The sequence below is a fragment of the Lygodium microphyllum genome, chromosome 3 (assembly GCF_053477565.2).
Source record: "Lygodium microphyllum isolate KBCC chromosome 3, Lygodium_microphyllum_v1.1.10, whole genome shotgun sequence".
Taxonomy (NCBI): domain Eukaryota; kingdom Viridiplantae; phylum Streptophyta; class Polypodiopsida; order Schizaeales; family Lygodiaceae; genus Lygodium; species Lygodium microphyllum.
Genome location: NC_141137.1, coordinates 158,858,612 through 158,880,673, shown reverse-complemented (window position 1 = coordinate 158,880,673; position 22,062 = coordinate 158,858,612). Strand labels below are relative to the sequence as shown.

Sequence of the window (22,062 nt, the reverse complement as noted above, 5' to 3'; positions counted from 1 at the left end):
GAATGGACTCTCCCAAATTAGGGTTCACATAGAAAATCTCTCGAATTGCTCCCAATTTTAGGGTTTTCATTAATTAAGCATGTTTTGGCATTGTTTAAGAGGCTATCAATATGTAATTCATTTTTTAGCTCAACACCCACTCTCATGACCAAAATAGGGCTAGAAAGCAAGGCCAACCCAATTTTATCCCAAGGTGTCCCACCCCAAAGTAGCCAAGGGATCAGACCAAGGGTGCAAAATGGCTGCCCATTGGCGCACCAAGACTACAAAGGCGATGGTTATATTATTAGGGGAGCCCAAGTAGCCACCCCAAAGAGGCCAGGGCATTAGACAAAGGGTGTAGGTGGGGTGCCCAACAGCATACCAACCAAGTTTTGCAAAGGTGGATGGAACCAGAATCACATGGAACTTTTTTTGTTTCGTTAAAGATGTGATTAGATATGGTTTGCGGTTGATTAAGTAACTATGTCCATATGGGAGAACGAAAAGGGATGGTTAGATCCAACATTCCTTAAAATAAACAAGTTAACCCAACTACTCAAGGGTGTTGATGATGAGGAAAAAGGGTGATGAAGGAGTAAGGTGATGGGGTGGAAGAACCACCAGTGGAGACAACTCAAGATCCGCTCAAGGGTGCTCTACACAATGAGATGCATAGGATGTTGCACGAGATGATAAAATCATGCAATGCAAAGGAGAGGTACAACAAGGAAGAGAGGATGATGTCGAAGACAATTGTTGAATCCTATAGAATATTATGAAAGGATAGAAATCCCCTCTCAACCCTAGATGTCAATGCTACAGGAGGAAGAGGAGCCTAGTGATGGTCTTCGTGTGGTGCCGAGAACCATGATGATGGATGAAGATGAAGATGATGATGAAGCACTCGGATTGGAAGAGCAAGGTAGAAGTCATTGCTATGATAGTATCAAGAGAGATGTTGGATGATTCACTTGGGGAGGGGAAGCCTCCATGTTGGTAGAAGAGCAAATTTCCTAAGAAGATGAAACAATGCAAAAGAAATTAGAATTTGCAAAACTGAGCTTAGTAGTGGGATGCTCCACAACAATTCAAAAAAGAAAGTAAAGCTAAATAAAAAGTGCAATGAGGGTGTATGTGTAAGTAAATGCAGCAGAAGACTAAAGAAGGAAAAACTAATGATGAGGCCACCATCACATACGTCTGTCAGTAGGTCTCTGCCAAGGAAATGCCACAGACATGGCGGAGAAGTGGTTCTACATGAAGATGTAGAGGATGACCTAGGAATGGATGCAAAGAGTGCAATGGGGGAGGGGCTAATAGACTAATCAGCTAATTCTTCAGGAGTACCGAAAGATATAGGTTGTTAGGGCTGGCCGCATGTCACATACCTGGTAGCCATGGGGATAGATGGTGCAAATAGGCAACAATGGGAGGTGTAGCCCCACTAGACTATCTAGTATGAGTGGAGGCAATCACAATGGTCTATTGGGGTTTCTTAGGAGGAAGACCTTGGGCCTTGGTATGATACTCCTTGCGCACACGGCCTGATTTTTGGCAGTGTGTGCAAAACCTATTTTTCTTAGGGAGTTGTTGCCAAATGGGTTTTGTTTCTTTGGTTCCGTAAGAGGAAGGGGTAATGCAAGAACCAACACCCAAACTCATAGGAGGTCAGCAATCGGGGAAATGAGACAATGTGTTGAATGAAATGGAAGTATTTTTTCAGGTAGCTTATTAAAAAAGAATGTAACCTGATGATCATTTCACTTTGGAGACCCAGTAGTGGCAAATTTAGTGAGCAACCACCAATATTTGGCCAACTTGACTTTCAGATTATCCCCTTCCTTAATGGAAAAATCTTCAAGCTTAAAATCAAGATTGATACATCGAGTGCGATCTTGCGACGCATAGCAGTCAATGAGATAACTCCAATGCTCATATGCAAGGGGAAAATGCTGTAATTGAGGGTGGAACTCAAGAAGCAACCCTTGCATCAACTCAATATTGGCTATGTGGCATTGTGGGATCTTCATTGACGGATGTGATCTGAGCGAGGTAAGCGAGGGTCCGACATACGCTCTAGACCAATGATGGTGTCCCAAAGTCTCTAAGATTCAAGCACTTGTTGCATGAAGTTTGACCAAGTGAAATTTTATTCATTAAAGCGAGTCTTGTCTATGAAGACATTCTTGGTTGTAGCAACAGGAGTGGTAGTGCTAGGAGATGCATACGGTGTGTAATGTGGGTATAGTGCTAGGAGATGCATACGGTGTGTAATGTGGGTAGGGTGGATAGAGAGGGGGATTGGAGTACACTTGGGAATTAATCCCAGAGTACCCATTTTGCATGCAGGATGTGTGCACGGTGGATCTGAATGTGGACATGGATTGACTAGGCATGGGTTTGGTAATTGCATGAGAAGCCCATGGAGAAGGGATAGGAACACATGGAGTAGAAGATGGAAATCCTTGCGTAGGATTGACCTAGGGAATGTGTGACGACGCACCATAAGCAGAGGATGGAAATCCGTGCGTCTGAAAGGTTTATGAGTGTCCAAGGATACTGAGGGGGATGCCCATAACAACTGTCCTCGGGTGAAAAGAAGTGCTCACTTGTGGGCATGTGGAAGGTAGAGTGTTAAAGGGTGGAATTCCCCCTAACGATATACCATGGTGCAAAGGAATAGTGAAGTGAGGGTAGATAGAAGATGATGTGGAGAGAGAAAGTGCTAGGAGCGGAGATGGAGGATCCAACTCCTAGTGTGTTGGATGTGGAAGTGGAGTGTACTTTGAGGTTTTGGAATGGAGGGAGGAGGAAATTGAGGCGTGGATTAGAAGAGGGTAGGATGGGAGCAATTTGAGAAGAGTGGTTTACATGCTCAAACGAAACAAAAGATGTAGATATAATTGATGAAGGATGTGTGCTTCAAGAGCCCCTTTATTGAAGTTTACATACAGAAAGTCATCCAGATCTTGCATGCCAAAAGGAGAAACAGGCACGTGAGTCAATTCACAAGCTACCAAGCCCTGTGGGCTGTCATGAGCTCATGTGGAGTGGGAGGTTCACACTTGGCGCATCATCAACAATCAATTTTCAGCCTTCAATTCTGAATTCCAAGGTTTTTAACAACCATGCACACCGCTTTCAATTTCATTTAAATGTTAAGAAATCTGTGCAAGTTGGAGCAATGCGGCATTTGGGGCACGTTTTGTGCATATTGAGGCCGTGAATCACCCCCAAATTTGGGGCACTTTGGATTAGTCATTCTCTGAAATTTGGGGATTTTCCAGCAGTATTTGGGCCCAAATTTGGCTGCAATATCCCCAAATTCAGGACATTTGGGATCTGAAATTGCCCCCAAATTTGGGGCATTTCGAATCATTCATTGGCCCAAATTTGGCGGTGATTCAGCAAGGATTTGCAGCTCAAATCTGGCTGCAATGTCCTGGATTTCTGGGTAACTTGTGGCAATTCAGGGTATTTAAAGCATCTAGGATTCAGGCTGCAATCTCCTTCGAATTTTCGGCGTTTTGGATCAGTCATTTCCCCACATTTGGGGTTTTTCCAGCAAAGGAATGCAGGTTGAAATGCCCCAAGTTTGAAGTCGGAAATTGCCCCAATTTTGGGTCATTTCCAGCAAAGGAACGCAGGCTGAAACAGCACCAAAATTTGGGCATCTTTAGCAAACACATGCATACTGAAATGTGAGCTGCAATGTCCTGCAATTCCATTGAATTTACTGATTATTTGCCAATTTTACTGATTAAAATGAAAGGCAACAAGATTGTCACATTTATGTGTAATTATCAATACTTGCATGCTAAGTTCCACAAGAGAAGTGACAAAGAACTTCTCTAGTAATCAAAAACATGATTTGCATATAACTTTCTTATGCTTGGTTGATGGCACTATTGCAAAGATGCAATTAGAGAGCTATTTGTCAATGATGAGTATGAAAATTGGACTAGGGTTGCCATTGCTACTACTATGTTATGTAATGTATGTCTTTGGTAGAGATTTTTGGGATGAGATGAATTGAATCAATCAAAGGTTTGATTCTATCATGCACATATTGAGACTTGCAAATGGTATGGGTCCGTGCATTGGAAAGATCTCTGGATTGCATGATTGAGAAGTTGGAGAGCTTGGAGCTAAATACTAATAGGTATGAGAGATTAAGGAGTTACACATTAGTAGATGGAATGAGTATGACTCTCCTATGCATTCTATAATATATGTGCTTGATCCTAAGTTTCAAGGAAAGATGCAAAAAAGAGTCCTTGAGGTGGTGAAGGCCTAGAACACACTGCTTGCAACGCTCTATCCTAGTTATGAAATGCAACACAAAATTAAAAAACAGCTCTTTGTATATTGGCAAACATTAGGAATGTTTGGTACAGAGGATGGACTAGAGGATAGGACAAGGCCTAGAACACACTGCTTACAAGGTTCTATCCTAGTTGTGAAATGCAAGACAAAATTAAAAAACAGCTCTTTGTATATTAGCAAACATTAGGAATGTTTGGTATAGAGGATGCACTAGAGGATAGGACAAATCTTGGGGCTGCTTTATGGTGGGAGGACTACGAGGTAGAAGCTCCAAAGTTGTAGAGTTTGGCTATTCATATTTTTAGCTATACAGTTAGCTCTTCTTGTTTAGAACAACTATGAAGCTCATTCAGTCATATTCACTTAAAAAACAGAAATCGTCTTGGTGCACCCTAAACCTCTCCAATCATGGAGAACATACGACATTTGGGAAGATAGGCGACCCATATTCTCATCTCAGCTAGGCTCAGTGCAAGTTCATATAACCCCTTTGAGTTGTATGAATCAAAAGATGTTACATTTAGAAAATTTAAAAAATTTCACATGTCCTAAAATAGTTGACGTCTAATGCTATGACTATCTAAATGGAAAATAAACAGTGAACAATACGTAGCTGATGAGTACAAAATGATGTCTAAACCCATCGATACAGTGTGCAATTGCTGAGGAAGTACTCTCATCTTAAGATTTCACTCATGGATTTGTCTAGTATAGAGAGATTGAAGTGGCGAGGTAGGGTCCCCCCTGTGATGGTGTAGTATCCTATGTATTTGTAGGTGATGTCTCTTGTGAGGGCATGGACTAGTTGGGTGTGGGCAGTGGGCTCTGAATCTCTTCATGGTTGTGTCTAAGGTGGTTCCCTGTGGTGGGGTTGTCGATTAGGGGACCAAGGAGGGCTTAGTGGTGGAAGGAGTAGTTGATGCTCTATAGAACTCCATGAGTGCATGTTGGTGTGTGGCTCTATACCTTTTTTGCTGGGTTTGTAAGAAATGCTCTCTCAGATCTTGTAGTTCATCGAGCATTTGCATTAGTGCTTCTCTGTCTTTGGCTTGAGCTAACAAAGTTGGTAAATCCTATTCTTTGGGGGGAGGGAGTCCACGTTGTCTCTCTCTCTCTCTCTCTCTCTCTCTCTCGCCCTAGCCCCACCTCTTCATGGCTGTGTCTAAGGTGGTTCCTTGTGGTGGGGTTGTCGATAGGGGGACCAAGGAGGGCTCAATGGTGGAGGGAGTAGTTGATGCTCTATAGAACTCCATGAGTGCATGTTGGTGTGAGGCTCTATATCTTTTCTGCTGGGTTTGTAAGAAATGCTCTCTCAGATCTTGTAGTTCACCGGGCATTTGCATTAGTGCTTCTCTGTCTTTGGCTTGAGCTAACAAAGTTGGTAAATCCTATTCTTTGGGGGGAGGGAGTCTACGTCGTATCTCTCTCTCTCTCTCTCTCTCTCTCTCTCTCTCTCTCTCTTTCTCTCTTGCCCTAGCTCCATCCCTCTATGTGCAAGATAGTGATCTATGCCCTAACTCTCTCTCTCTCTCTCTCTCTCTCTCTCTCTAACAACCGCAAAGGTAACAACACTCAAAGAGCAAAGGCATTAACACTCAACAACATGATGGTAGACATGCGTGCTTATGGCACATAATATAGTTTGAACTTCAATATTGTAGAGAGAGAGAAATTTGCATCAACCGCAATCTGGAGTTGGTGCGAGGATGTACGAAGCTCCCAATGACACATCATACACGATGAGACATATCACAGGGACATGAAGTTTTTAGATGCTATAATCTTGTCGATAACATTTATGTGTAAGGTTGTTTAGCACATGTGATACACATGGTAGTTATTTTATGGTAATAGGCCAAGGACCCCAGAGGATGTAGTGGGTGTCAAAAGTAAAAATTGTAATAAGTTATGCCTGATAGTTACTAGATGGTATTCGATGTTAAATTTGGGCCTAGACCAATTTATTGGCCACTAATATCAACGGTGACATTAGAGACTAGGCATTAATTAATTAATCAAGGTAGGTTCAGTACGTATGTATGGATCATTACCGTACGGTACGTACTGATCGTACGTTTTGTGTACTTATGGAACATAAAAAACGTGATCATTTTTTTCATGTAAAATTTGGGGCCCAAAACGTGATGTGCCTAACGATTTCTGCATCGCTTGGTTATTTGTGGATTTTCCTGGGCAAATTGAGACAAAAGCCCCAAACGTGTTCACTGTTTTAGTGTTTGCAGGTTACGTGAGCTACAGGAGGCGCCAGCGTGCACAGACCAGGTACGTCTCGTCTCTCTTTGTCTCTCTCTCTGCTCTCTCTCTCTCTCTCTCTCTCTCTGTGGGCTCACATTCATGCATGTTGGAGCCTCTCTCTCTCTCTCTCTCTCTCTCTCTCTCGTAATGGACTCTCTTCTCTCTCTCTCTCTTTTTCATAAAAGGTAATTGTATTAATTATGAAAAAGTTTACATGATTACAAGATATACGATGGCTCTACCCCATCGTGTGTACATACTGACTCTTTACAAGAACCAGACGGCCAAAGAGTTACAAAATCATGGTAAAGACGTGGAGGAAATTGCCACATGCCAGGGGCGTAAGTCCTCCCAAGAGAGGATGTCAGAGTGCCGGAGAAGATCTATTTGTCAATATAAGAAACCTTTAAGCCTAGTAATATGAACACACGTTCATAGAACATTGAAAAGGAGCGCAAGTCATGTTTCGGATCCACAGTGGCTTCCAGAATACCTTCCGTTGCAGAGTCCGAAAAGACTTCCTGATTATGTTGAACATGATCGCCCAGCAAAGTGTTGGCAAACCATTGCATCCATTTTCTGGGGGGTAGGCTGGCCAGTAGTAGCAGGTATTTTGTTACAGATGCGGGATTTAGAGCATGACAAAGGCGGTAGCTATGGAGGATGGAAGATAAAGACACAACTCATGTTGACATGACAATGTAGACAACTATTACACAAGTGAATTAGGTTTCAAGATTGAGACTTGAACTCATAAGCATAATCTTGTGTAAGGACAACAATGACACAGACACTTGACATAAGAGACAAGTACTATTGCATTATCATCATATAAAAGTGATAGTTCAAGTACATCATTATATAGAGTGCAAGGGCAGGAGGGCGGAACAACGGCTTGGCAGTCGACGGCAGAGCGGGACGTTTTGGGGCGTAGGGCAGGGGTCTGTCGTCAGCCGAAACCCTAACGGGCAGGGCGAAGGGACGAGAAGCAGGCGCAAAGGTTGCAGTACAGGCGGGTGGGGGATGCAGGCAACGGGCCATCCGACAGCAGGGTGGGGGACTCAACGGCCGTGGACAGGGCGTCAGGGGCAGGTGACGGGGCGGGGCAGCAGAAGGCGTCTGTAGGAGACGCAGGTTAGGCGATGTCGACGGGGCAGCAGGTAACAACGACGATGGCCAGGCGACGACGACGCGGATTGGGCTCCTTCTCTCTCTCTCTGTGGCATGCGCACGCGCACGCTCGCTTGCGTTGATTCTTCTGCACGCGCGCGCACATATTTACTGATGTTTTTCTCTCTTATCTTGCTCCAAGAGCCATCATGTCGAAACCAGTCAATCCCTATTGGAAGGAGTATACCAATATACTCCATATCGTCAACACTCCCGGGCAAGCTGGTTCAGGTAGTCGCAAGTGGTCATGCAAATTCTGCAATTTCACATTGACCAGTACAATTACGCGTGTGGTGAAGCATTTGACGGGCATCAATTGCACAAACAACTGTAGCGCGTGCAAGAAGGTGCCAGAAGCTGTCCGAGAGAAGTTGATTGCTGAGAACTTCCCAGCAATGGGGGCAGCAGCAAAAGGCCAAGGATCCTAGAAAACACAAGACGCCTTGCACGATGCTCTTATTGGGGAGTTTGGTGATCCTCCTACACAGGTAGAGGAGAGTTTTGTGTCTCAGCCCGTTGCCTCAGAGCAGCCATCTGCTAGTAGGAAGAGGGCTTGTGTCATGCAGGAGGAGGAGGAGGAGGAAGGTTCTAATGATGTGCATGTGCCTAGGCAAACCACCTTGCCTTCACGTGTGCATTCTCAGTCTTGGGTGAGAGAGCATCAGAAGGTGGCTGAGATGGAGATTGCTCGCACTCTCATTGAGTGCAACATCAGTTTCAATGTCTTCAGGACTGAGCAGTGGAAGAGGATGGTTAGGGCCATTGCCCAAGTGGGTGCTAGTGCTACAGATTCATGGTGTGGGCTGGATTACAAAAAAATGCACACCACTGCACTTGACAAGCAAAACGCCTTATCTATCTACAGATTCATGGTGTGGGCTGGATTACAAAAAAATGCACACCACTGCACTTGACAAGCAAAACGCCTTAATAGATAAGGCATTGGTCCCAGTGAAAGCTGGCTGGCAGTAGTTTGGATGCACCATCATCTCTGATGGATGGAGTGATATACGCAGGCGGCACATCATAAATATACTTGTCTCCTCTTGTCTTGGTACTTACTTCTTGCGCGCTGTAGATGCATGGAAGGTAGGAGAGAAGATCACAGGTGAGTTTATCTATGGGCATATTTGTACAGCCATCATGGAGATTGGTAAAGAGAATGTGGTCCAAGTTGTTACAGATAATGCATCCAACTGCAAGGCAATGGGAAAAATGGTGAAGGCAGAGTTTCCACACATTGTGTGGACTCCATGTGCAGCCCATTGTCTAGACTTGCTCATGGAGGACATAGGCAAACTACCTTGGGTGCAGCCCACAGTTTCGGATGCTACTAGGATGACCACATTCTTTCGAAAGAAGCATCAGGCTTTAGCCATCTTTCGTAGCCACAATAATCTAGATATGGTGCGGCCCTCCAAGACTAGATTTGCATACATGTTTTTGGTGTTGCAAAGGCTCTTCAAGCTTAGGGATCCGCTTTTGTAGACAGTTGTGGACCCAAAGTGGAGGGACATGTCTCATGCACAAAAAGAGGCGACCAAAGCCATTCAAAGGCGTATCCTAGATGAGTCTTTTTGGATAGAGGCGCAGGATTTGACAGTGGCTTTGCAGCCCTTGTATGTGATGCTACGAGTCATGGACATGGAGGGCTCCACATTGGGTCTGGTTTATCACCTCTTCATGCAGATGAAGAGCCATATCACAGCATGCCAAGCCTTGTCCCAGCAGCGGTAAGTACTAGATTTTGTTCTTGTACTTCTTTATGGCTGCTTGCATATGCTATTTACTTATTATTAAATTTTAATGCATAGGCTATATAGTACAACACATGCATTGGCCTTGCAATGTGTCTAAACTTTGATGTTGCTGATTTTTGCAGTCGAGATGATATCTTGACTCTTGTAGAGAGTCGGTGGAAGTTTATGAGTTGTCCCATTCATGGGATGGCTGCTTTACTCCATCCTTTCTACTAGACCCTAGGCTTGTTCCATGAGCAGCATCTCATGCAACTCAAAGACAAGTTCATCGCACGCATCTTTGACGAGGAGCAGCTTCAAATAGATGCAGGGATGTGCAGCTTCATGAATAACTTGGGACCATCATTTTCACGGGCGGTGGCATTGCGTTCGGAGGCTACTAGTCTTCCTCTCACATGGTGGCAGAGTTATGGTCGGCAAGGTCTTCCACGTCTGACTTATTTGGCTCTACGTATCCTGTCACAGGTAACTCACTCTCTGTGCTCTCTCTCTCTCTCTCTTTCACTCTCTTAAGTGTAGCAATGGCAATTATCAAGCCAATGACACCTACAAATGCAGGATTGCTCAGCGGGTGCTTGTGAGCGCAATTGGAGTGCTTATTCTTTGATTCATACAAAGATCCGGAATCGCCTTAGTACTTCTCAATTGGAGAAGTTAGTGTATTGCAGGGCCAATATGAGGCTTGTGTGCGCCTACCATGTCTTGGGGACACCCAAGCAGGTTCGAACTAGTAGCTATTTACATGTTTGAAATATTATATCTCTATATTAGTATTTAAAATTTACATTATTGTTCAATATTAACAAATGTATGCTATGTTGCCATCTTGAACAGGCTGATCCCTCATGTATAAAGCTGGTGGCTGATCCGAATCATCCGATCACAGATGAGGACCAGCATATTAGGGACGAGCAGGAGGAGATTTTGTGTATGCTTCATAGAGAGATGGAGGAGATGGATAGGCGTGTGACGAGGTCACGCGCACGTGCTTATAGCATTCCACTACGTGAGTAAGGTGCAAATCTAGAGAGTGCTCGACGGAAAGGTATTCGTAGAGGGAAGCTATCCATTCGGACTCCTTGGTGACGTGCGAATGAGGCAGTTCGTCTCATTCACACTGAGGAGGAGGAGGATCTAAGTGATGCAGTCCAGGCTACAGGCCCTGTGTTGGTAGAGCCAGAGTTTGATGACGATGGCAATGTCGTGGCGGATGGAGACATGCTCTCTTCAGCCTCATCATCGTCCTCTTCTGATCATGAGTTTTGCTAGAGCCTAGGCAGTGGATTGTGGGCACTAGTGGCTACAGTCAGATCTAAAAATTTTGAATTTTCATATATTTCAGCTGGGTGTTTTTATTTATGACATATGTATGCTCTATTAGGAGCCATCTTGACTTGACATTTGTCACCTTGGTGGATTGTTCCTTACTTCCTTGTTAGCAATTGTACGTTGTTTGATGCAGTGTACTGTGTTATGTTTTGGCTCTTTATCATTTAGACTTCCTCAATGTTAGTTTGATAGTCTAAAATTTCAGTTTTCACTATTCAGTGTTATGCATGTGTTAAATGTTTAATGCTTAAAGGTTTCAATTGTGATGTGACATGGTCATAAGTACTAAGTAGGGAATGTATATATCTTTATGCTTAATGTACAGTGGGAAGCACCCTACAATATCCTCTTGTTTATTATTTTTTTACAAAGATACGTATTTTTACGTACATAAAATTTTTATCCATATAGAACGACGTATAGTACGTATCTATACGTGCCGTACATTACGTATGGAACCACCTTGTAATTAATTAATGCCGGCCTAAGGATCAATAAGTGCTCAGGGATACTTGGTAGACAAATTGGTCTAGCCAATTTAATTATTGGCTAGTGAAATTGATTTTTGAGCACTAGAATAATTATTAAAATTAAATTTCATAATTAATATCATGAAAATCAATTTAATAAGTTGGATAATGTTGGAAAATGGGTTTAGAAGGTTGCCACTTGGTAAAACTTGCCCATGTAAGTGGGAAAAACGTTTCTAGGGGCTAGTGGAGGCTATTTCAGCCATTTTGAGAGACAAGGAGGTTGTTAGAGAGCAAGGAGATGTTGCTGATGTGATTTGTAATCACCAGGGATTAGTCTTATAGCAAGTGGCAGTAATTTGGAGCCCTCCCAAAGTAGGTGACAACAACCCAAGGTCATAGTGCAGATGACAGCATGGAAAAGGGAGCAATAGTGTTATTGGGGGACCTAAGTTATAGGTGATAGCTTTCATGGCTATTTGAGCAGAGGGTAACATATAATTTTTAGTGTTTCTCGTGATGAAACTCTGAAATTTCTCTCTATAGCATTGTCTCTTCTCCCAACCATCTCCCAAGTTATCTCAGCATTTTCTAGTAGTTTGAGCCATCAGAGGAAAAGATTTCAGCCAATCTCTACTGTCAACCATAATTTACAGTAGAAATTAGGGTTTGAAAGCCACCTTGGAATGTGTGCTTAAAATTGAGGGCCTAGGACTTGAATTCCAATAGTTGAAATTGAGGAAGTTCAGGGATATTCAAGAGGCTAGCTAGCCAATATCAAATTTGGGGCTGAATTTGTCCTCAAGGAGCACGGCGAAGGATAATCCCCAAGCAAACCAAGGGGCAAATTGGTTTGGAGGCTTGCTTGTCAATTTTGATAGTAAGAGGCACTTGGATTGGTGGAGGTGATCAGAGGATCTCAGTTGTACTCCTTTCATTTGCAATATAAGATAAAGTAATACCGCAAGGGGCACCAATTTTGGGGCCAAGAGGGTGTCCAATGTCCAAGATTAAAGTGATAAAGTGTGCATTTTTGGTATATGTGAATTTATGCATGCTGTCATTAGTACTTAATTAGGCTATTTACCACCCTATCCAAGGAGGAAGGCTAGTTTAAAGATAGGTGTGTATCCATGTGTCTTAGGCGGTAGAACCTTCTCAATCGGACAAGCAACTAGTGACTTGGATGAGTGTCTACAACAGATTAGCTCCTTCTAAAAGGAGGCCTTGAGGAGGATGGAGGGCCCTCTAGAGAAGGAGAGATATGCAAGAGCATCATTGGCTGCCCTAGATAGGGGATAAGAGAGATGGCTATGGTACAGATGGATAGTTGAGAGGATGCACATTGCAAAGTAGAGATTGATGCTCTGAAGGAAGTCATATTAGAGTATGCAAGAACTTCCTTATAGACTTAGTTTGGTAACAAGGTTAACATAGATTTTTTCCACACGACAGGGCCAAAACACTCTAGATGGGGTGCTAGGATAGTCTAGAGAGCAGATGGATCTATTGCACGCACTTGTGAAGGCAAGATAGGTTGTTGCGTAGTACTACACAACTTTGCTTGTGTCCACTACTAGGACCATAGGCTATAAGAGGGATAGAGAGATAGTATGGCAAAGTACCCAAAAGATGATTACACATAGGATGAGCAGATATCGCCCATTTTACAGAGGAGTTGAAGAAGGTGCTTTTTTGCACTACCCTCAAGTAAGTGTTTGGATTGGATAAGTCCTTTTTGAGCTATTGGGATCTTATCAATGTAAGCATCATCTCAGCTTTCTAAGTAAGATGTTGTCTACGAAAAATTGCAGCAAAAAGAATATTAGGTTGAAAATATAAGCCAACAAACTGAAGATATCCAATAAGATTAGCATAAGGTTGGTGTAATACTAATTGTCTATCATTCTGTAGAAAGTGAGAGTTTTTGGTAGATCTCACAAGACAAGGAGTACTAGCAGGATGTGCAAAACCCAAAACCAAGCTCTTGAATAATATCTTCAATGAACTTTGTTTGATGCAATATTAAAACACCCTTTTCTTGATAGCGTTGAATTTGAATACCAAGACATGAGTGTATGTCTCCAAGATCGACCGTGTCAAATACAGAATATAAAACCTTGTTGAAGAAAGTTGAGATTGTTAGAAACAAGTATGGTATCATCCACATATAGAGCAAGAATAACAAAACTATCATTGCAGTGCTTGACATATAAGTTAGATATGAAGATAGATTGGAGATCACATAGTGGATATAAAGAAATACGCAACTACAAAATACAAACACAATTGTATGACAAATGCACATACCGATAAAAAAACACGCTTAGGGTTAGAATTAACACAAAGACAATGAACACAGAAGATAAAGAAAGAAATATATATTAACATCTACAAAAGGCCGATGTGGCCTATGAGACAAAAACCAATACATATATATATATATATATATATATACATATATACATATATATACATACATATATACATATATATGTATATATGTATATATATATGTATGTATATATATATGTGTGTGTGTGTGTGTATATATACATATATATGTATATATATGTATATATATCTATATATATATATATATATATATATATATATATATATATATATATATATATATATACATACATATATACATATATATACATATATATGTATGTACATACATACATACATACATACATATATATATATACATACATACATACATACATACATATATATGTATATACATATATACATAGCCATGGTGAGCTCGGTTTAGCTTAGCTCACTGCTCCTCTAACTCCCCATAACCTTTGGTTAGCTCAGTTCTACAAGAATCTTTCATCTCTCACTTTATTTTCACTCTACCATTCTTGACCTTCATAGCCAACAACACCTACCTCTGTTGGAGAAGCCATATCTCTTTAACTAGGCCATATCTCTTTGAGCTTCTTCTCGGAAGTTGTTATTTAGGTGAAGATGCAACTTTCTGGCACAAAAATCAAGGAGGTTGATGCACATCATATCCGGCATTTGCATTTTCCCAAATTTGGGTGCAGTTTTGACAGTGATCACTTTGAAGGCTTAGATCTCTCCACTCCGGCAAAGTGAGTACAAACCCTCTCAGGGGGGACTTAGACCCATTAGTGAGGGTTCTCCATCTCAAAGGGTTTGAGCAGATTCGACGTGTGGAGCTCGTGGGAGCTGATTTACCAGTCACTAGTCCGTGTTTTGACAGGACAACCATAGCCATTTTGATCTCAAGCTAAAAAATTACTTCATTTTCCACTCCTTTGGCTCAAACAACCCACTGTAACTTTGATCCACTGTACCATTCAAGTTCTAGCAAGTGCAATTCTCAAACTTAGCAAGAAGAAGGTTCAAGAAGATTTTTCAAAGCATAGTATCCATTAATACTCATCTAGTGTTATTTGATACTAATTTTCTTGTGTCTTTTGATACACTTAAGTACAACTCATTTTTGTTGGTTTTATCTCAAATGTTTGAAGTTGACTCTGAGTCATGGGAATGACCAACATGAAGATTTTTTCCAGAAAGAGTGACACAACTTCTCTTGCTCATTTATACTACATAGAAGTTTTTTGTGCTCTACTTGTAGGAAGAAATGAAGTTGTCTACATCCAAGTGCAATCAATGATTTTATTTGAAGACCTTGAAAATGTTTTAGCCACTTTGCTCAACATGCAAATTCCTAAGTGTATGACCTCTTTGCTTGAGGGAGACCAGAAGATAAAAGCAAGCAAAGTGGAGAAGAAGAACAATGGAAAGAAGATCAAAGCATTCAAAGGAGAAGAAGACCAGAAGATCAAAGTAAAAAAAAATTCAGGCAAAGTGGAGAGTATCAAAGTAAAGAAGAATAAGGAATGGCTTCTTGCCCCCATACCCCCCGACCGCCTGAGAGGCTTGTATTCATGATGTATTTGTGACTTTGCATCAGCTCCACCTAGTTTGTTGAGCATGAGCACTCCGTTGTAGTCAGTTTTTTTGAGTAATATAATCAGCCACATTTTATCGGAAAAAAAAAGAAAAACAAGGAAAATAAAATCTGTTATGTTGAAAGAAAACCATAAAAAGTTTACAATGTCATATTTGAAGATAAAGACCACAAGGGCCTATCGTTCCTTGTTTCCAAAATTTACTAGACTTTTTTAAGCCTTGTATGTACTTGCATGCTCAAATCATAAGCTTTGTAATCCTCATGTAACTTGTGCACTACAGTCTTTGTACACTTAGTGAGGCCTTGTGATAGCCTCTAGCTTTATATGGTTGGTTTTTTCCATGTCTACAGTTCGCAAGATTCTACTCATAATAGTCTCTATGTACTTAGTGCTTTTTATGGTTGTGATTGAGGAGGGGTGTTGAGATTTATGCAATTACACTTCTAAGACAACCTCTTTGTATGGAGCAATAGGACAAGGGACATGCAACAACCTAGTAGAAGTTGCTTGAATCCCATAGGCACAGTGAGAAAAGTGGAACCATGCTACAACTATAAAAGCATGTACTTGACATTGAGTTAAATGATGAATGCTATTATACTTTGTACTTTCAAGTTTGTCTCTCTACTTAATAATGCGTTTATGAGTCCAAGCTAATCTATCTTGGAACCTAATTCACTTGAGTAACGGTCAGTGTGTCTAGTCTCAGTCATCATGTTTCTTGTCATTGACTTTCATCCTCCATAGCTAGACCTTGCTTAAGGATCTGTGTTTCTCAACATGTAGGGCAGCCAATGATGGTCTGGTAGATCTCTCCTTGTCATGGCCGCCTCCTTGAACAAGAAACTAATCTCATGGAAGCTCTCATCCAAGTCAATAGCCCCTCGTTCAATTGAGAAGGGTCTCGATCTCCACAACTGTGTCACGTGTCTTTGAGATCATCCTCATAGAATAAGTGCCTTGGAATCTTGACACGAGTGAGGTCCTTTGACTCACTCAAAGAGAAGTAGATAAGTCGGTGAGTGGTCATGGAGAGTCATGCCTAGTATAATGCTTGTTAGGCTGCCCTTGTCCCAAGCCCAATCATCTACATAAAATTGGTCACTCCTAGAGAAAGTCTTGGCTTCTATTGCTTTGTCTCTCTTGGAGAACTGGAGTGAGCTTGTGGACGTGTCGAACTCTGTTGTGAACCATGGGTCTTGGCCTCTAATCTAAAATATTAACTCCTCCTAGGCAACTTGCTCTTTTGTTCTAATAGTTCTCATGTATCTGCCTCGTCCTCAAGAGCCTCCACCATACCGTCAAAGGGTAGTCCAAAATTGTTTCCTATCTCACTGGCCATTTGGGACATAAATGACCAATATACCAATAAGTGACTGACAGTTTTGGGAATTTGATTAATTAAGCTTGTTTTGGGGCTGTTTTAAGTGGCTAATCAGCATGCAACACATTTTTAGCTCAACCCTCCCTCTTAATCCCATAACTAGAACAAGAAAGGGATTGTACTAGCCCAACCCCATATCATTTTCTTTTCCCCAAGGGAGCCCATTGCAAGCCTACCAATACTATAGAGGTGATGGCTATCTTACAATGGAGTCCAAGTGATCACCCCAGAGAAGCCAATACATCGGAAAAAGGGTGCTGTCAGTTGCCCAATGATCTACTAGGTACTTGCAAATGCATATGGAACCATAGTGGACTTTGCTCTTTTTTAATCTTTTTGAAAGGGCTTTTGACCTTCGTTTGATTCATCATTAAGAATATACTTTCAATAAATTTTTGTCCAAGTGAGTAATCTTTGCCCCTAGGGGAGAATAAAGGGATGGTTACACCCAACATAGCACAAAATAGACAAGCTATCCCGACCACCATTGGGTGTCGGTGATGAAAAATCTATGGGGCGTATGCGGTGAAGTAAAAAGAACATAGGTGGAAGCAAAGGGAGACTACCATGTGAGCTGCCGCAAATATGGTGGATCCACATAGTTGACCACTCTTTAATAGAAAATGAATAAATTCCCACAAATGCATGCTTACAAGAATAGAATGCCAATACATGGGGTTATGCATGAGGCAATGCAAATCATCATGCTTATGCAAAATGCTATGCAATAGTTTGACTTAAATGGTGCCCTCACATGGGAATTGCTCACTTGCCCAAGCACACTTTTACAATCATAGTTATCTTGAGGATGCAGATAGTGATACAATGTACAAATAAAGAAATGCCTATGAAGCAATAATGAACCGAAATCTTGTCACCCTCAAAAGAAGACTGCCCTCTCTTAAAGTGGAAGGAAAAGCTAGAGGGAACCATCCTCCCCTCATCAATCAAAAGTAGTAGAGGAGGGTGCACCCACATCGATCTTGGGTAGCAAGTACTGAAGAGCTGGTTGGTTGATTGACTTGGTCAATATATCTGCAAAATTGTCTAATGTAGGCACAAACTCTAGGTAGATGGTATCTAGCTCAGCCTAGTTTCTAGTGAAATGGAAGTGAACACCAACATGCTGCATCCGTGGGCTGATTATCGGGTTACCAACTAGTGCAATGGTGCTTTGGTTGTCGCAACAAAGGATGGTTGGTGAAGCACATGGAAAGGGAAATATTGCCAGCAAGCCCTTCAGGTAGATAGCCTCTATGGTGTCAAAGAGGGCTTGATACTTTGCCTTAGCTATGGAAATGGCCAGTGTCTCCTGTTTATGGCTTGACCAAGAAATGAAATCCATGTTGGAAGAAAAGTTTTAACCACAGTGAGAATGTTGTGGGTGTCTGAATCTCCACAACTCAATGTACCTTGCAAAAAGCAAACCATGACTGTATGTTAGACCATAAGAATAAGTACATCGAATGTAACTCAACGTATGCATGCAAGCAATTCAATGACATCTTTAGTGCATTGAAATACTTATCAAGTAAAGAGAAAGGATATGCAAGTTTGGCCTAATGTGAATAAACTAAAGAAGTTTCCTTGCAACTTATCTATAGGTGTGCTCATCAAAGGGCTGACCTAGCGAGTCCTTAGAAAGCTTGACAGTGGGATTAAGAGGTGTGGCCATAGGTCGCATTTGATTGGTTCAATACTACTCAACTAATTGAAGGGCATACTTCTTTTGAGAGACAAAAGTTTATTGCTAAATCGAACTATCTCCATCCCCAAATGATAGGACAACTGACCAATATATCCACTATGGCAGCAAAATTTGAGCCAGTGATAAATAAATCATCAACGTATAGAAGGATATAGCTGCCCCCCTTTGAACTAGCGTTTATATGTAAGTTCAAGTCATAAGGGGTAGAATGAAAACCATGAGTCCTAAGAAACTCATCCATCATATGGAAGTAGAAACGCGGTGCTTGCTTCAATCCATAAAGAGCTTTCTGCAAAATGAAAGACCTTGTCTTTATGGTAAATGGAAGGAAATCCGAGAGAGTGCTCCACGTAGACTTCCTCCTCCAAATAATCGTTTAGGAAGGCACTTTTAACATCCATTTGATAGAGCGGCCAACCATAATGAGCGGCTTGTGCAACCAACAAATGGAAAAAGTCAACCGTGCAATGGGTGCGAAGGTCTCCTTATAATCTATGCCAATTTTTTGTTGAAAACCTTGAACGACAAGGCAAGCCTTGTATTCATCCAACATTCCATTAGCTTTCAATTTAGTCCTAAATATCCACTTGGTCCCAATGGCTTTCTATGGAAGTCCAAGTCTTATTTTGGTCAATGCTCTCGAGATCCTTTTCCATGACCTCTCACCATTGGAGATGCTTTAGAGCCTCCTGTTAGCTCTTTGACTCAACATACATTGTATAATGTACAGTAGAGACATACGCAAGTGAGACACTAGGTGCAAGCCAGGTAGATCTTCTGGGGCTCTTCAAGTGGAATCTTCTGGAAGGATATCTAAATCCAACATGGTTTGCTAGTAACATGGGTCTCGTGGAGGGGGCTTGGTTACTAAAGACTCTATAGGTGGGTCGGGAGTGGGTAGTAAACCTAGCTTAGATGGCACATCTTTGATATGGTAGGAGGAGAAATTGGCTTCGAGACCAGTGCAGTGGATTGCACAATATTCCTCAAAAGGCGACATTTGTTTAGACAATACCTTGTTTGTTGGAGGATCAAATAAATGATAGACTTTTGCCTTAGAGGGATAGCCAACAAGAAAAAAGAGATCAGATCAGACAATGAGATTTTTTATCTTATCATCAAGAGTGTGCATGTAAGCATGACATCTGAAGACTCTGAAGTGGGAAATGACAGGATGAGTGCCAAAAAATGCCTTGAAGGGGGTCATTTGAGGAACCATCGCATTCAAGCATTTCACCACAGTCAAGTTCCTATGCTCTACGGCTCCATTATTAGAGACGGAGTTGGTAGAGGTGAGGTGGTGATAAATACTATACTCTTGTAGAAACTCAGTGAACTTGTGGGAGATAAACTCACCACTAGAATCATTGCTCATATGGTCTACACAGTTATGCACCAGCAGCACCCATGATAAGAAATAGGTGAATGTGTCAGATTTATGCTTTCAAAAGTACACCCACATGTATTTAGAAAAATCATCCACTGTCAAGAAGTATAGTGCGCCATTAAGGTTGGCAGTGGATGTCGCTATCAGCATCCCCAAAGAAAGACTATGCATTTGAATGGGTTCTTATTAAGCCATCCTTCCATAACAGTTTATTTCCACCACCCCATGCTTTTGTGTAAGCCCCAAACAACATTAGCCTTGGCTACCAGCCACTAACGATCTCTAATCAAGAGATGATAGATTTGGTTGATCAAAGTGTGGTCTAGGTGTAATTGACCTACAAGCCTCCAATCTTGCCAACGATGATACGAATGAAGAGCAAGGAAGGGGTGGAAATCCTGTAAATGCTTGGAGATCATGTCCATCTTATATGTGCTCTCTCTTTCTCTGTTTTGGCCTTCTTTGTTTGGTAGTTGTGTTGTCTTTGGTGCCCTCTCTTACTTGTGATGCAAGGTTGGGTCTTCTGCCTCCCTTGCCTCAAAAAAGGTCTACTATTTTGTGTCCTAGGGTAGTTTGTTGTGAGATGTCCTATGATCCTGCAAGCCAAGCACTGCCTAGGAAGGCCTGAGTAGGAGACTAGATGTATTAAAAATCCTCAAGATGGATGGAAGCCTAATTGTTCAAGGAGGGTGTCAATAGAGCTGGTAGGGACAATGACACCAACAAACGATAATTGAGGGTTTCCCTCCAAAACTAGGTTTGCTAAAGTCCTATCTCTCTAGATAACACGACCAAACATGTTGCCAATCTCAATAGGAAGAGGTGGTGAAGTACTAAACGTGAGGGAAAGAGATGGTGATGGCAGTGCCATTTCGTAGAGAAGAATAATCCCTACCCTTGACCCACTTGTTGAAGTAAGCCACTGATAGCCTGCTGCTGATGGGAGTGGTTGCAACTCTCGCCTTTCTCAAGGATGAACTAAACTCCACCCTATCACTTTCCCAAGCATACCACTTGAGTAGCCCACGTTGGAGGGCCAATAAGAGGTGCCTGGATGGATTCTTTTAGGATGTGTAAAGGAGGGTGATCTTCAATCACCCAGTAGGCCATAGATGATGCCTCAAGGGCTGCCACTCTGTCCATGGGGGCAAGCTCTGTGTTCTAAGAAACACAAATATGGGAGAAGACATTTGTGGGAGGTGGACCACGGGCTGCATTGGAGTACCTTGGTGATGGCGGAGGAACGGCTGCTACCTTGTGAGTCTTGCTTGATCCTTCAGATTGATAGGCTGATTTATCTTGGATTTGTGCATATCCAAACTCTGCTGGGCTTAACCTGGAGCCTTCAGGGAAAGGAAGACTAAAGAGTTGGAGGGAAGAGGCTTGGGTTAGGCAGTGGAGGAAGGCTGCTGTTGTGGAGGAGGCTGTTATTGGGGTGACACCCTGGACATAAGGGAGCTTCTGGCAGGAGCAACTCTGGGGCAGGAGAGGTGGCTGAGGGTGGCCAGGAAGTGCAGGCATTGCAGCACTTCTGGGTGGAGGGTTCCATAAAGGGTAGCTCTCAGGTGGAGCAGGACAGGCAGTGGTGGGTGGCAGACTGCAGGCAGGTGGGTGACAGGATAGAGCAGCTGGGTGTGGCAGGAGAGAAAGCTGGGTGGTGAAGGAAAATCGGTTGGGTGGCAGGAGAATGTAAGTAGAAATCACATCATAACAGCATGTAGGGGTGCTGGGTGGTGAGGAGGGTGCAGGGACAGCAGGGTAGGGTGGCCTGATCATTTCAACAGGTTCACTCTATTCAATGACTCTCTCCCTACAAGATGAACAAGCGCTAAACATAATCCGACTTTGATGTGATACATGCCCATGGAAAAATTAGTGTAATCCTCCTTAACATAAGTGATGCCTGCTATTACTTCTCTTTTTATGGTCCAGAATATCTCAGTTGCCTTCAAACACAGTACATCACATTGTATCACTGTTCTATTTGGAGGCAAACACCCTTTACCTTCCCTCATATGATTTTTATTTACTTGCATACATTTATAATTGAAGTTTCAAGCCACTTCCCTTCATTGAAAACTATTTGTGTGCTTCCAATCTCCATTCAAGCAGGTTGCATAACATCTGACTTCTGGGCCCCACTTGTAAGATTCGGTTGGGCATAAACAATTGGACCCGCACATGAGTTGCCAGAGTAGACTGCAGGAGAGTGCAATACATACTTTTGAGACACTTACTCATCTTTGGACAGAGGTCCTTGACACAGGCAGATGAGAAAGACTACTGACTTCCTTGGAGCATATAAGCTGCCATTGTAGACAGCCAGCT

At 42.2% G+C, this 22,062-nt stretch overlaps 1 protein-coding gene and 1 pseudogene across 2 annotated transcripts in view; both read left to right on the top strand.

The window, feature by feature from the left end:
• The window catches only part of LOC148039084 (flagellar WD repeat-containing protein Pf20-like), a 232,084-nt gene that overhangs the window by 70,410 nt on the left and 139,612 nt on the right, over positions 1 to 22,062 (top strand). The gene's annotated exons all lie outside the window — the stretch shown is intronic.
• On the top strand, positions 7,857 to 10,763 carry LOC148039085 (uncharacterized; annotated as a pseudogene).